The sequence below is a fragment of the Ictidomys tridecemlineatus genome, chromosome 1 (assembly GCF_052094955.1).
Source record: "Ictidomys tridecemlineatus isolate mIctTri1 chromosome 1, mIctTri1.hap1, whole genome shotgun sequence".
Taxonomy (NCBI): domain Eukaryota; kingdom Metazoa; phylum Chordata; class Mammalia; order Rodentia; family Sciuridae; genus Ictidomys; species Ictidomys tridecemlineatus.
Window position 1 is genome coordinate 182311473 of NC_135477.1, and position 15652 is coordinate 182327124.

The following is a 15652-nucleotide window of genomic DNA, read 5'->3' on the forward strand; positions in this document are numbered from 1 at the left end:
AGATGGGAGTTCAAATCATTCCCACAGGAGTAAAAAGACCTCTTCCCCAAGGAACAGTAGGCTTATTATTGGGACGTAGTTCATCTACATTAAAAGGACTTATGATAAGTCCTGAGGTAATTTATCCTGATTATGTAGGTGAAATAAAAATTACAGCTAGTTCTCCAAGAGGTATATCAGTAATTTCACCAGGAGATAGAATAGCACAGTTGTTAATAATACCCAGCCTGCATGATAAATTCTCCAGCCGTAGTGTAGAAAGAGGTTCCAGGAGATTAGGCTCCACAGGTGTAGATTGGGCTATGTTGTCTTTAAATTTAAATTCTCACCCAATGCTAAAACTAAATATTCAAGGACATGAGTTTAATGGGCTACTGGACACAGGTGCAGACCTTAGCATCATATCTCATCAAGAATGGCTGAAACATTGGCCATTACAACAGGCCACTCAAACGCTTCTAGGCCTAGGAGTGGCGACTAATTCCCATAGAAGTGCAATGATATTAGATTGGAAGGATCCTGAAGTATGTGAAGGAACTATACAGCCATATGTATTGAATCATCTTCCTATAAATTTATGGGGACGAGATGTCCTAGATCAATTAGGTTTGACATTAACAAATAACATCAATCCTAACGCGCCCACTACTAGGGCTAGACAAGGTTTTAGGAAAAAAAATGATTAGGAGAACAAGAACAAGGTATAGCAGCACCAATTCAAATAGATCAAGAAACAGACAGACACGGGTTGGATTTTCAGAAAGGGCCACTGAGACAATAAAAATTACTTGGAAATCAGAAAGACCAGTGTGGTTTCTCAGTGGCCCCTGACTAAAGAAAAGATACAAGTAGCCCATGATATGGTCAAACAACAACTAGCAGAAGGACATATACAACCTTCGGTATCTCCCCATAATACTCCCATTTTTGTCATTAAAAAGAAATCTGGTAATGGAGATTATTGCAAGATTTAAGAGCCATTAATAATGAGATGGTTATTATGGGACCTGCTCAATCAGGGATTCCTCAATTGTCTGCTTTGCCAAAAACCTGGTATGTTTTAGTTATAGATATTAAAGATTGTTTTTTTTTTCGATTCCAATTCATCCCGAGGATAGTCCACATTTTGCATTTACTATCCCTGTACTGAATCATGAAGGTCCTGATCAGAGATATGAATGGAAAGTACCCCCTCAAGGGATGGCTAACAGTCCAACTATGTGTCAAATCTATGTTAACAAAGCAATCCAGCACTTAGAAATCAAAATCCTGAACTACAAATATTTTATTATTTGGATGATGTATTATTAGCACATAAAGATAAAAACACATTGCTGGAATGTTATGCCACACTTACAAACTTATTAAAAATTATAATCTAGAGATAGCAATAGATAAAGTACAATTAAATTTCCAATTAATTATTTAGGAGTTCTATTATCCTCAACCATGGTCTGTCCACCAAAAATTCAAATACCAGTAGATCAACTGAAATCACTTAACGACTTTCAAAAGTTATTAGGAGACATAAATTGGATAAAGCCTTATCTAGGTATACCAACAGGAGAGTTGGGACCTTTATTTGATATCCTAAAAGGTCCATCAGATCCAAATTCACCCCGAATGTTAACGCCTGAAGCAAGAAAGGCATTAAAAATCATTGAAACATATATGGAAAATATGCATCTAGATAGAATTGATATAAGTTTGCCTTTATTATTTATTGTACTACCAACAAAAAATTCCTACAGGAGTATTTTGACAAGAAGGTCCATTATTATGGATACATTTATCTTATTCTCCTAGCACTATTCTTACTAGGTATCCTGAGGCTGTAGGACAATTAACACTCAAAGGAATAAAAGCAGCGAAGGGAGTGTTTGAAATTTCTCCCCATAAAATTATTACTCCATATACTATGGATCAAATTGATGAGTTAGCTAATGAGTTAAATACTTGGGCAATAATCATGTGTAAATCTAATATTTTATTTGATAATCATTTACCATCTAATCCTTTGTTGTCTTTTTGGTCTAAGCATCCTGTAGTTTTTCCAAAAATGACAAGAAAAACACCTATCATGAATGCTCCAAATATATTCACTGATGGGTCAAATAATGGTACAGCAGCAATAGTTACCCCTGATCAAACTTTTACATTTTTAGTACCCAAACAATCAGCTCAAAAGGTAGAGCTTAATGTAGTATTACAAGCTTTTGTGATGTTTAAAGATTCTGTATTTAATTTATTTTCTGATAGTCAATATATAGTTAATGCTATTGTATCCCTTGTAGATGCTGGTAGGATTTCCTCTTCCTCTACTGTTTTCTCTTTGTTTTCCACTATACAAAGTCTAATCTGGGACAGAAAAGATCCATTCTTTATAGGACATATCAGGGCACATACAGGATTGCCTGGAGCCCTTAGTTTGGGCAATGATTTAGCAGATAAAACTACACATGACATACATATTTTCTCTACACTAGAAGAAGCTACAAATTTTCATAAAGGGTTTCATGTTAATGCTAATACTTTACAAAAGCGTTTTAAAATAACTAAGGAACAAGCCAGACATATAATAAAACAATGTCAAAATTGTGTGACCTTTTTACCACAAGTTAATCTTGGAGTCAATCCTAGAGGACTGATACCTAACCATATTTGGCAGATGGATGTCACACACTTGCCAGAATTTGGAAAATTAAAATATTTGCATGTTACCGTTGACACTTCTTCCGGATTTTTGATGGGTTCCCTTCATGCCGGAGAAAAAACTAAAGATGTTATAGCTCATTGCTTACAAAATTTTGCCACTATGGGCGTTCCTAAACAGTTAAAAACAGATAATGGTCCTGGCTATACCTCTACCTCTTTTAAACAATTTTGCTCATCATTTGGTATTACTCATATAACAGGAATCCCATACAATCCACAGGGACAAGGCATAGTTGAAAGAGCTCATCAAACTATTAAAATGTACTTATTAAAGCACAAAGAGGGAATTGGAAAAGGGTATATAGCCTCCAAAGATAAACTTAAAGTAACGCTTTTTACTCTAAACTTTTAAAATTTGGATTCATCAGGACGTAGTGCTGCAGAAAGACATATGTATCCAAAAAATGTACATAGTCTAAGGTACTTTGGAAAGATATTGTAACAGGACAATGGAAAGGTTCTGACCCAGTGATTGTCTGGAGTCGGGGTTCTGTTTGTGTTTTTCCACAGGGAGAACAGCAACCGATTATTTAAATTCCAGAGAGATTAACGAAAGCAATTTCTACAGACAAAAAGAAGATGATTTGACTCAAATCCATAACAGCTGATATCCAGAGCTCCAGCTTGGCTATTCTTACATCTGTGACAGTGATTAACCAGGGTGCTTTTTTCAATATCTATTTTATTATTGCATTTTCCTACATCATAAAGTTCTATTTTATTTTTTGAGCTCATACAAACCTAGGTTAATGTTTTTCTGATCAGTTTTATTTTTTGACTGTGGAGTTTTTAAACATTGCAATGGAGATTTCACCTAGGTAAAGCTACAAGGCCTTTATTATTGTCTTATGTGTTGCACGTTTGTGTGCACTCTTGTGTTTTGTGTTGTATGTCTGTGTGTGCGTATGTCCATATATCATATATGAGGAGCGCTCATGAAAAAATGGATCCAAATTATTTTTTTTTATTCACGTGATTTAAATGGTTTAATTTAAATTAGGTAAACAGCTGTCAAAGATTGTTTTTAAAGGTGGTTAACAGATCTGTTTGTTTACTTTCACCTTTCCTTCTCATTATATTTAATAATTCTGTTCAGGATAATGTCTCTTTAGCATCATTGCCAGAATTCCTATCTTCATCCCAGTGCCGGTGAAGACAAAAATAAAACCAAACTACAGCTTCTATGGTAGCTATCACAGTAAACTGTATAAACTGATGCATCAATGAATATAACTCAACAAGTAATGCTCAATCAAGGACTTGATTTACTTTGGGAGGAAATGGACATATTGATAGACTCCTCCGATTTGAACTGCTTGCAGAACTTGCCTGGACTATGTATCATTTGTATACATTGTGAACTATCGTTTGGTGCAGCAAATTGTGGTAGTGCTGGCATATCTTTGCTGATAGTGTCACCAGTGATGCAATTTTTCCAAAGGAGCCGTCAATTGGCTTGGTGTCGTGGCATTTCTGTATCCTCCTCCCTTCTGCTAGTGATGGTCTAAAATTTGGGGGCCAACAGAAGTGAGGCAAAGAACCTCACCCCCCCACTGGCACCAAGGCTAAATTTGGGGGCCAACAGAGGTGAGGCAAGAACCTCACCCCCCCACTGGTGCATAGGCCTATCCACAAGTATGGCTGTATGCTGGACCGGTAGTCAGTGACAGGTATGATCCAATTGCAGTGGTATCAACCTAAGACAGGAGGCTGACGCCTAGAGGTCAGTTTTTCCCATGACGGGTAAGAACCATATGTTGAATTGGACAACCTACTAGGCACAGTCCTTAAGCCACACTGCTTGTTGTTTAATTAATCAGAATCGGGGAGATGCTGAGAGCCATTGCCAAGTAGGAATGACGCATGGCATGACCCAGGTCATTTGCAGTGACATTGCATGTAAAGTGACCTTGCTCAAGGACCAGGGCGGATCCGGTTTTAGGGTGGATCAGGGTTTAGGGCGCTCCTTGGGTTTAGGGTGGTTCCAGGTTTAAGGTGTATTCTGCTGGCAATAGGGCGTATCCTGCTGCCTCCAGGCACCCGCTCCTTGAGTTCCCGTTGAGTTCTTGTGGGATTCAGAGAGTATTTGGGATGCAGAGCCCAGTGGAAGCGTGGATTTTGCCCAGAACGTGTGTAGAGTGCGGGTGTGAGTTGGGAATAAAGAATTGCTGTTTGAATCTACAAGGCTGTGAATGGCTCGTGATTTTGTGATCAGCCAGACTGCGGCAGGTATCCCCAAGTCACTGCTGGCTATCCCAGTGGCCCACGTTTGTGGATTCGGCTAACCGTGGATGAAAGGTATTTTAAAAGTTTGATCTGAACACGTCCAACCTTTGCTCTAGACTTGTCCTATTCCTTTCGATCCCAGGAAACACCCACGTTCACAGAGTCCCCAACTCAGCCTGGTAGGCGGGCTCTGTCCTCTGGAGGCAGTGTGGAGGCTGCATGCGAGTGCTCCGTGGGGTTCTGATGTCCTTGGGGTCCTGGAGCCATCCCCTGCAGACACTGAGGGACGACTGTGCTTGTGTGCTCTGGACATGGACTGACGTGGATGCAGGCGAGACGTCGGGCCTCAGGATTCAGAGCTGATGCTGATAAAATCTTTTCAGACCCTGGGGTGGCGTGGACGTGCTGTGCATGTGAAAAGGTCACGGGTGGCAGAGGGCCAGGGCCGAGAGTTACGCCTGAGTCTGCGTGTCCTCCCTAGGCTCCTGGGGGTGCCCTGGCCCTCCGTGTGATGTGCGCACAGAGTGCCTGGATTTGGATGAGGGTGAGCCCAGGTGCCAAGGTCTCGGCTTGGCACCAGAATCACGAGCCACCACACACCTTTGTAGGTTCAAACAGTAATTCTTTATTCCCGGTTTCACACTGCCTCCACACACGTCCAGGGGCAAATCCGTTCTGCCGTCTCCCGCACAATTCACCTACTCCATGAGGCTATCTCCAAATCCCATTTTAATCTCAACGGGAACAAGCAGCAGGAACACCCTAATCCCAGCAATAATCTTCAACCTCTAATTTCCCTAAAACCCATTGTCTTAAACTGGCAACGCCTTAAACTCAAGGAGCGGGTTACTTCCTCAAACCTGATCAGCTCTAAACTGGGATCCGCCTTGGTCCTTGAGCAAGGTCACCTTATTAAAGCATGCATGCAATGTCCCATCGAATGTCCTCTAAGCAGCATGGGGTACGCTTGGCAAGGAAATTTCGATGCGTCATTCCTACTTGGTAATGGCCCTCAGCACCCAGGGAGAGGTCAGCGTCTTTTGGGAAGAGGAAGAGACACTACAGCCCCCGCTTCGCAGTCTTTGGAAGCCAGGCACGGAAGCTCTTGTCCCCTGGATCTTGGATTTCCCACCTTCCAGGTGTGAGAGAGACGATCCTCCTGTGCAAGCCACTCTGCGTGGGGCATTTTGAGGTGGCGTCCCAGGCTTGACACGGCGTCTGAGTCCTTGTCTGACAGTCCCTGGCCTTCCTCCTGTCCTCGGGAGTTTAAGCCGAGAGTCGCTGGTAACCCACATGGTGCAGCAGTGACGTTGGGGTGGTGCGTCCAGACCACCCAGATTCCCCGGGAGAAGGCCCCGGTTCACGGTGCTGGGATCCCGACGCCGCGCGCGAGAGGCCACCGTAGCTGCTCTGCCTGCCGAGTGCCCAGCAAGCCCAGGGCAGCTGACCTTCAGGAGCAGCGAGCTGGAGACCCCAGCAAGGACCACCGCCCCTGGCTTCCTGGGTTCCCGCCCCGGGGGCTCCCCAGCAGAATCCCCACAGGAGGGCCTTCCACCCCCCAGAGGGGGTCTGACGCCGTGGGCGCTGCCACCCCAGGCGTAAGGGGCTTTCTAGACGTCGTTCTGATGGATTTCAGTTTATAGATTGGGCACTGGAAGACTTTGGCCACAATAAGGAGTAGTGAGCTAGAACAGGGACAACAGTCATAGTTCCCCACTCTGCACTCTAACACCTGTTACTGAAAACTTCTACGTTATTTCTGGAATGTTCTATTGAATACTTTGGGTCTACAGTTGACTTCAGGTAACTGAGATCACTGGAAGGGAAGCTGAGGGAGGGGTGGATAGCCACACAGCGATAGCAGCCCGACCACTGGAGGGGAGGGCCACCTACAGATGTCTGTCTCAGGCACCAGGAGTCGGTTCTGTTTTCCCGCCATCTAACTCATGGTGACCCACGTGTGGTACTTTATGATGCGGATCCTTGTGCTTCAGTTTGAATCCTGAATGTCCCCTAAGGATCCATAAGCTCAAGATGTGGTCCTTGTCCTGTGGTGCTGTTGCGGGGTGTGGAGACCTTAAAAGCCAAGGTCCAATGGGAGGAAGTGACGTTACTGGGGAGTGTCCCTTTAAAAAGAAACTGGGACCTCAGCCATTTCCTCTCTTTGTCACCATGAGGTGAGCAGCTTCCTCTGCCGAGTGTTCCTTCCATCATGTTGCCTTGTCACCGGCCCCAAAGCAGTAGGTTAACTGTCCGTGGGCTGAAACTGCCAAAACTCTGAGCCCAGATAAACCTTTCCTCCTCCTCCATTGATTCTCCCAGGCATTTTGTTGCAGTAACAAAAAGCTGACCAACACACCTAGAAAACCAATGTGAGTAGTTTCTCATGTGTCCTTCGTTACCCCAAAGTCTGCATATACCCCGTATGTGTATATAACTCTTTATTACATAAAAGGATCATTTAATAATACTTTGCCACACGAGGGTTTTTCCCCCTATCTAATTTATTGTGGTGATCTTTTCATAGTGGCCTACGCAGTTATGTTCCAATTGACTGGTGTCCTTATAAAAAGGGGAAATTCGGACAGCATGCTACGGCTGGGGAAGTGTACTTTATTTAACTGCTCTCTTATAAACGGACAGGTTGTATAATTCAGTCATCTCCTGAGCTCACCGGATGCCTGAGTCTTCAGGATGGCAGGGTTGGTGTGGATCTAAGAGCAGCAAATGTCTGAGACCCACAGACAAAGCGGGGCATGGAACAGAACGGCAGTGGACAGTACCCGTGGCCTTCCTGAGGCCAAAGGACTTTCGAGAGCGCTGTGAGCACCTCCCCTCCCTGCCTGCCATCTGTCCCTTGACTCCTGCCACAGTGGACCCCTGGGACTTAGCAGTAGCTCCCTGCAGCACTTCCCCCAGCTGGCCTGTCCTCTGTCCTCTGGCATGGCCGTGGACCGAGTGCCCCTGAGGGAAGGAGCGCATGCCCATCTCAGAAGCCAGGCAATTGGTCACAGTCAAGTGGCTGATCCAGGGCTTTCTGACACGGGCACAGGTGTTGGAGAGAGCGGGATCAAGGGCCTTCAGGTCAAGAGCATGCCTTGCGGATCAGGAAACTCGATTCACTAGTCATGGGACTCAGGCGAGTTATTTAATAAGAAAACAGCGGCCGTGGCAGCTGCTAGCATTTATTGAGCACTTACTCTGTGCCAGGAACTGCATTTGGCATGTGCTGGGCATTCAGATCCTCAGGATGACCCCGTCAGAGAAGCACTATCCCTGTCTCTACTCTGCCAGGCTCGGCGCGGCCAGGACCTCTCGCCATCGTCTTGTGGCCAGTGAGTGGCCGATACAGGTTTCCAATTTAGATCTGCTCAGTTCAGGTTTCTTAACCTCTGCATGCTGCCTCTGGGGACCTCGGTCTCCTTTTCTGAGAGGGAGAGGATGACACTGACCACTCAGGATCTCCAGGCCCCTCTCATGCTGCACCAGCACCTCTCTCTTGAAGAAAGACGGGCCATTTGTAGCAAGTTGGGAGGCACCGGCATTGGATCTTCAAAGTGAACTAAGTGCAGCTGTTAACACCCTGAAAACCAACGGGGCACGGTGAGAAAGTTGTGGTAGTGACCGCCACAAGAGGGACAGGGATCCAGACGACAGTGAGACAGCATGTCATGTCTGCGTGCCAACACAACAGCAACACAGAGCAGCAGGTAAGAAGCCGGGAGGGTGTGAGCACCGACCCCCGTGCGCTGTCTCCTCAAAGACTGAAAAGCAAGATCAGCAGGTGCTCCACTCACATCTCCTCCACGTCCCCCCAGTAGTGGAAAGCAGGGTCTCAAGCAGACGTCCGTGCGCCCGTGTTCCCAGCAACACTAGGCACAGGAGCCAAGGGGACAATGCGAGTGTCCAGGGACAGCGTGGAAAGTGCCCTGTGGCTTCCACAGTGGAATACTATTCAGCCCTGAGGAGGAAGGAGCCTCGGACATGCACACCTGTGAGCCAACCTTGAGGACACTGCTCAGTGACGTTAGCAGAACGTGAGGTCCCCTGAGCAGCCAAGTTTGTGACACAGAATGCTGGCTGCCACGCCTGGGTGGCGGGGTGGGAAGGTGGGACCGCTTGGCGGGTGGAGGTTTCTGCTCTGCAGGTGGAAAGGGCTCAGGGACGGCGGGGGAGGGTGGCGCACTGTGGGAATGTTCTTGGTGCACTGAGCTGTGCACTGGAGCGTGGCCGCTGCGCTCAGCTTGACATGATGGGTCCTGGACTCTGGTTCCAGAAAGGAGAGAGAAGGAAACGGTACCTGTGACTGCAGTGACTTCCCTGGGATCAGTGCCACCAGGGCTGGGAGCCTTGCTCCGGGACAGCGGCCTGGTCTCGGTGGCCCTGCCTGGGCCTGAGGCTCAATCAGCTGTTGCAGCTGAGCAGGGTACGCTCAGGGGTCAATGTGGCCCTGGTGGCTTATGGGAGCCCTGTGACATCTGCCCTGCACATACCGTGTCGGAAACAAGAGGACACCAGGCAGGGAGCCCGACAGCTGGAGTGGGGGTGGCCAGAAGAGGGGGACCATCTGGGGCCTGCTGCAGGCGTCCGCTCCATGGCGCTGGAATGCACTGGAGGAAGAGGACCCTCCGTGACAGGACCATTTGCTTTCTTTGAAGGGACACGTGTTGATCTGGGTTTAACTCCCTACAGTCCAGACAGGCTCCATTCAATGTGGTCGAATTCCCGGATCCTGAGAGAGGTGGGAAAGAGAAAAATGAAAAGTGGACCCCTTGCTGACAACACAGTAGGTCATGTGGGAATACAGACAGGCTGGGCAATAGCCCTGGCCCACAGGGATGGGGTTTGCCATCCAAAATGTTTGGAATCATTGGCCCAACAAAATGGTGGAGGCCAGCGATAGAGGTCCCAATGGAGGGGCATGAAGATTCTATGCCCTTTCTTGATGTTGACTTTCAGCCACGAAGGTGGAAAGAAGGGGAAAAGCAGCTTCACACTTTAACAGAGGGAGTGTCATTATCAAGAGGCAGGGGGGAGTTAAACACCTACCTGTCTTAGTCCATTTGCTGTTGCTGTAACAAAACACCTGAGTCTGTGTAATTTATGAAGTAAAGAGATTTATTCAGTTCACAGTTCTGAAGGTCCCAGAGCATGGTCCTGGGGCCTGTTGAGGGCCTTGTACTGCTCCATGCGTGGACAGGGACACAGATATGTGTGGAAGACATGCGGAAGGATGAGAAGCGAGAGAGGTAGCAGAGGACACCAACCCACTGTCTCAGAGATTAACCCAGAACTGTGAGGGAGAGAGCCCATTCCTGGGAGAAAGGCACCCATCCTCTTAATGATCCAACCGCCTCTTAAAGCCCCACCCCCATCTCAATGCTGTCACACTGGGGACTAAACCTCAGCGTGAGTTTTGCTGGGGACAAGCTATAACCAAACTGTAGAAGCACTCAACTGGCTGAAGAAACAAAAAGGACTCTGTGGGCTCATTTCTGAAGTACAGAATACTGTCTGACTTCAGGCACGGCTGGATCCAGGAACGTACCAAGGTCTTCAGCATCCTCCTCTCTCCACCTTCAGTCCTGGCTTAACTCTGTGGATCTCACCGTTGGGCCGTCTGTCTGCTTGTGGTGGCCTCAGAAACCCCAGCCCTGCACCTCACCAGCAACAGAGCTCCAGAGTCTTCTTGGGACAGTCCATAGTGGGCTCTTGAGCCTAGCCCAGGTCAGGTCCCCATCCCTGAATCACCCTCTGTGGCCAGGGCCATGGACACGCTGGATGGCCAGGTCAGGAGCGCAAGTCCATCCCTTGAGGCCGAGGACAGGGAGAGCCTTCCTAAGCCACAGGGGCTGACGGTGAGGATGCGGTGGCTCCCAGAGGCCAGCCTGGGGACCAGAACCAGGGGACGGGACACAAGACCCACAAGCAAACACTTTGTCACCATTGCGAACTGTTGAGGGGATACTGAAGCAGGGGCCTCTGTCCTGGGGATTTCCACCCTGACGTGCTCAGTGCTGGGAAGGACAGCCAGGCCAGGAGAGGCCCCGCAGCCTGCCTGTGGGGGTGCAGGGAGAAGGCTCTGGCAGAGGGGAGGGCCAGGGAGTGGACGGGGGTCGTCCTCCCAACACCTACCTTCCCCCTCTCGCAGGGGTAGCAGCAGTGACATTTTTCATTTGGTCCTTCAGCTGGGATAGGTCCTGGTTGGTCCTCTGCTGTCTCTGCCTCAGAGTGAGCAAGAAGGGAGGCAGCCTCACTGACTGCTGGCAGCCATTCTGTGACCATCAGGACACCCAGACTTGGGAAAGGGAAGGCTGATGCCCCGGGAGTTTGGAGAGCCATTAGGCCAGTCCCCAGCTGGGGGCTCACGTGGCCTCGAGACCCCCGTAGACTAGTCCACACGTGTCCTGACTGTTTGACTCTCTTTGTACCGGCTGATAAAGGCATTTTGACTTGTGTGAACTGGTCTACAAAAAGACTGGTTTCTTTGTCATAAGAAAGCAGAATCGGAGGCAGGAGAACGGATTCCCCCTGGATGGCAGGAGCCGCCTGGTGGTGACGCTCCAGCATTTGAAGCCTCCCAGCTAAGGCGGCAATTTCGGGAGCTTCTGAGAGAAAAGAGAGACCCTGCTGCTGGTATCCACCCCACCAGCAAAGGGGGGACTCGCGGACCGCGTCAACGTGGGGACAGGCCTGTCCTGAGGGTCCCTCTGGGCTGCAGGACGACTATGGAGGAGACAAGGGGAGGTTTGGTAGGGGTTTAGCTCTACTCGCACCATCCTCAAAAGAGACCCGTAATTATTGAAATTATTTCTTCAAAACCTCCCACGTTTCAAGAAGGCCTGCCACCCGGTGCTCATTTAAGGTGAACGACCGCTAGTGAGTGAGCTCTAGGATTCGCTGTGATGAAACGCTTTCTGTGTTCCGGGGTCACTTTGTAGGAAAATGGGACTTTCATACAGTGAATGTGACTGGCGAGGGGACCGTCCCTTCTATCAGACACACACGTCAGCTCTGGGCACAGATTATCACCCAGGCTGAAGGCTGTGATATCTTTGCATTTCTGATGGATTGAGAGTCATATTCGTGATTTGATCATTGCCAAGTTCAGGGTCAGGAGTGCTTCCTGGTTTTGCCATGGCGATGCTTTTCTGGGAGGAAGGAGGGAAGACAACCACTCGAATCATTCCGCTCACTTTATAGACGTGCTGCCTGTCCAGGTCCTTTCACAGTCCTCGCTGGGTCCGACACCCCTGAGTTCATTCAAGCAATTTAAAAATCATCCCCGGCTTCCATCCCCTCCCCACCCATGGGAGGCCCTCGCTGCTTCTGCTGTTCCTAAACTCGTCTTTCTGAGCTTCCAGAATATTCAGCATTCCCTCCTTGGCCTGGTCTCTCAGGGTCCTGGAGCACAGTCCTTGGCCACTCCTAGCTGTGTACATCCTGCTGTCCCACCAAATGCCACCTTCAGTTTGGCTTGTGACATGGCTGTGGGGTGTCGAGGCGGTTTCACGGTGTAAGTGGATTTTGCTAAACAAAGACGGGAGGGAGCAGCGAGCTTGGGATATATTGGTGTTATTTCAGTGAAACGAAGAGGGAACTTGGCTCAGAAGCTTAGCCCTGGATTCCCTGCCCAGGGAGTTGGGTGAAGGGAAGGAGAAGCTCAGGCCATGTTTTCTGGGCTGTTATTGTGTCCAGAAAGACTCAGGTGGGACAGGGGATCCTTAGTGAATGAGCAGAAGCAGCTGTTTAATTCCCACATCAAATGACCAATCCCCAAATGCCAGGCTCGGGTTTGGTTTGGGACCCGGTTTGCGATAGGGATGGGCAGGGAGAGCCAGTGTGTCCTTGAAGTCTCTCTCGATGGTTGTCAATGACTGCTGGCAGCCATTCTGTGACCATAAGGACACCCAGACTTGGGAAAGGGAAGGCTGATGCCCCGTGAATTTGGAGAGCCATTAGGCCAGAGCCACTCCGTCCTTCATGTGGAGTTAGTTCCCGGAGCCAGGAGCCTCCCGGGTCCTCTTTAGCTCTTGAACTGGGCACATTTGCCCCTTTCTTAGTCCAAAGCTGTAGATGGAGGCTTGAAGATTCTTCTGGCCTCTTGCAGAGCCACCCCCAAAGCTGCCTAAGTTCTGCCCTAGGGGCAGGGCTCATGTGTACCCAGTCCCCATTCCTGTTATGTGACTTAGGAGAAGGACACTTTTAACAACCTGAAATTGTGTCCCTGGCCAAGAGCACTTGGGGGCCGAGGACCAGAGGAATCCTGGACTCTGGGCCCAGTTCAGCTTTTGCTCCGGGTGCAATGACACGTGCGCTAGTCTCTCTGACTCTAGTGACGTGGCTGGCTGGTCCTTACGGAGGGTGACTCTGGTCACGTGCAAACTCCCTGGCGAGGCCTTTGTCTCCCCTCCTCGTGGATGGAAGAGGGAACTTGTGCCCCAAAGACGAAGTCCCCGTGCCTGGAGTGACTGTGACTCAGTGGTGGCAGAGTGGGACTCTTACCCACCTGAAGTGCCACTGCACCGTTGACCTGCACTCTTAGGAGCAGTTGGAGAGTAGGCACGTGCTGGCCACAGGTATCCTTTTAAACTCCCGTTCCTACACCGGCTGGTCGCTGGACCAGGGCACAGCCCAGGGCTCAGGCACAGAGGTCGAGGAACCGAGCGGAGGCACCTGCTCTGAGGAGACGAGGTCAGCGTAGGATGGACCGCTTCCAGTCCCCCAGTTCATCTTCTCACTTTCCTGCCCGAGTCTGTGTCCATGGCACCAAAGCCCCTGAGGGGACCTGGGGGTGGGGGACGAGGTTTCCTCCGTGACAGGGTCTGAATGAAGGTTAGGAAAGAGCTCTGCAGTCCTGTGCCCACCCAGACCACAGGAGCCCCCTGACTGGGAGGGCCGTGGGCTGAGGATGGGCCAGATCTGCCTGGGCGTCCAGATGAAGGGCAGAAGATCAGCATCCAGAGGCCCCCAGGGGACAAGCCAACGGCCACGGGCCCTGTGGACACTGCAGGGCTGTCCCCTGGCCAAGGGGGAGCCCCAGGGCCCTCACTCTGGCCACTGCAGCAGGTGGCCTCATGATGGTCACCTGTGGGTCACCATCACATGGCACTTACCTGAGCCTGGAGACTCTGCCAAGCCCCATCCTTCCTGCCCTGTGGGGACACCCGGCTCTCTCAAGGCACCCCATACTTGGGTAGCCCCTGGGACAGGAGTGGGTCTTGACACCCGGACAGACGGTGGCTAGGGCTCCTGAGCCTGGCTGGTGTGTCACGGAGGTCAGAGAAAGGGTGGGGTGTGGAGTGGGCTGGGGAGGGTTCTTGAAGGACTTTCCAGAAGTCACCTGTGGGGGGGCACACGGGCCAGGCTGAAGAGGAGCGGAGTGGAACGGCTCAGGCATCCCGGGTGTGGACTGCAAGGACCTTCCAGAAGCCGAGTCGGGCTGGTGCCAGGACATCTGGGATGGACATGTGAGGGTCAGGGAGATGAGTGGGCATGGGAGTCACAGACCTGGGCTCGTGGCCCGGCCTGCCACTGACTGGCTGGGGTCTCCACAGGTCACTGCGCCCACCCCCACTGCAGCCTCGGAGTCTTTGGGGAATGGAAACCCTGACACCTACCCAGGGAAGCCCCAAGTGGACATTGTGAGGTACCAGGCACAGCCCCCAGCACTGTGCTTGGCACAGACCTGCAGAGAGAACCCTGTCTCTCTTGTTCTCCTGGGAAGCGCATTCCACGGGTGACGGAGATCTCCGTGCCTACTGTCTTGTCGATGTGGCCTGCGGAATGTCTCCAACCAGTGATGATGGCACATTCTAGCCTTGACGCCTAAGAAATGGGGAGAATCAGGCTGGGGGGCTCTGGGCTTGGATGTTCCCTTCATGCCCCACCCTCTCTGTGCTCAGCAAAGGACGAGAAAACAGAGACGCTGACGAGCTGTGCTGCCGAGTCCCACCCTCAGCCCTTACGCTGCCACCGCACGCCCTCGACACTTCTGAGTGGGGACTCGGACGAGGGAGCCGAGAGCGTTTCCCCGCGTAGGGGAGGGCCCTAGCCAGAGGACGGCTGAGGGCTCGGTGGAGTCACTCCAAGGGTCCACTCCCGGACACTTCTCCATGTTGGTTGGTCAACTTTCCATTACTGTAAAAAATACCCGAGACAATAAAGTTGGAAAGAGGAAAGACCGATTTGGGCTCAGAGTTCTGGAGGGTTTGCCGTGGCCGACGGCCCTGCTGCTTCGGGCCTGGGTGGCACAGTGCGTCACGGTGCGAGGTAGATGGTGGAGGAGTCTTTCAGCGATGCCCAGGTGCAGAAGAGACTGAGGAAGGGGCTGGGGTCCCGGCATGCCCCTCAGGGTGTGTCCCCAGAGACCAGAGGCCTCTCCCTGGGCCTCCCGACACAGTCACGCTGAGGATCAAGCCCTTAGCATATGGGACATTTGGAGACAACTTCAGATCTGACCTGTAGCAACAAGTGCAACCCCAGTGCCCTGTGTGAAACATGCCAGCTCTCAGGTGACATGCATAGTGGCCAGGTTACTTCACCAAAGGGCTTCTCCATCAGAGTGGTAGGTGTTGAGACCCCTCCAGGCTCACTGAGAAGGTCAAGTAGTGGCCGAGTGGGATGGACAGGTAGAGATGGCTGGATCCAAGCTGCCCCGTGCTGCCCTCCAACAGAGGGACAAGCACACGCGTCTCTGTCTTCAGGAGCT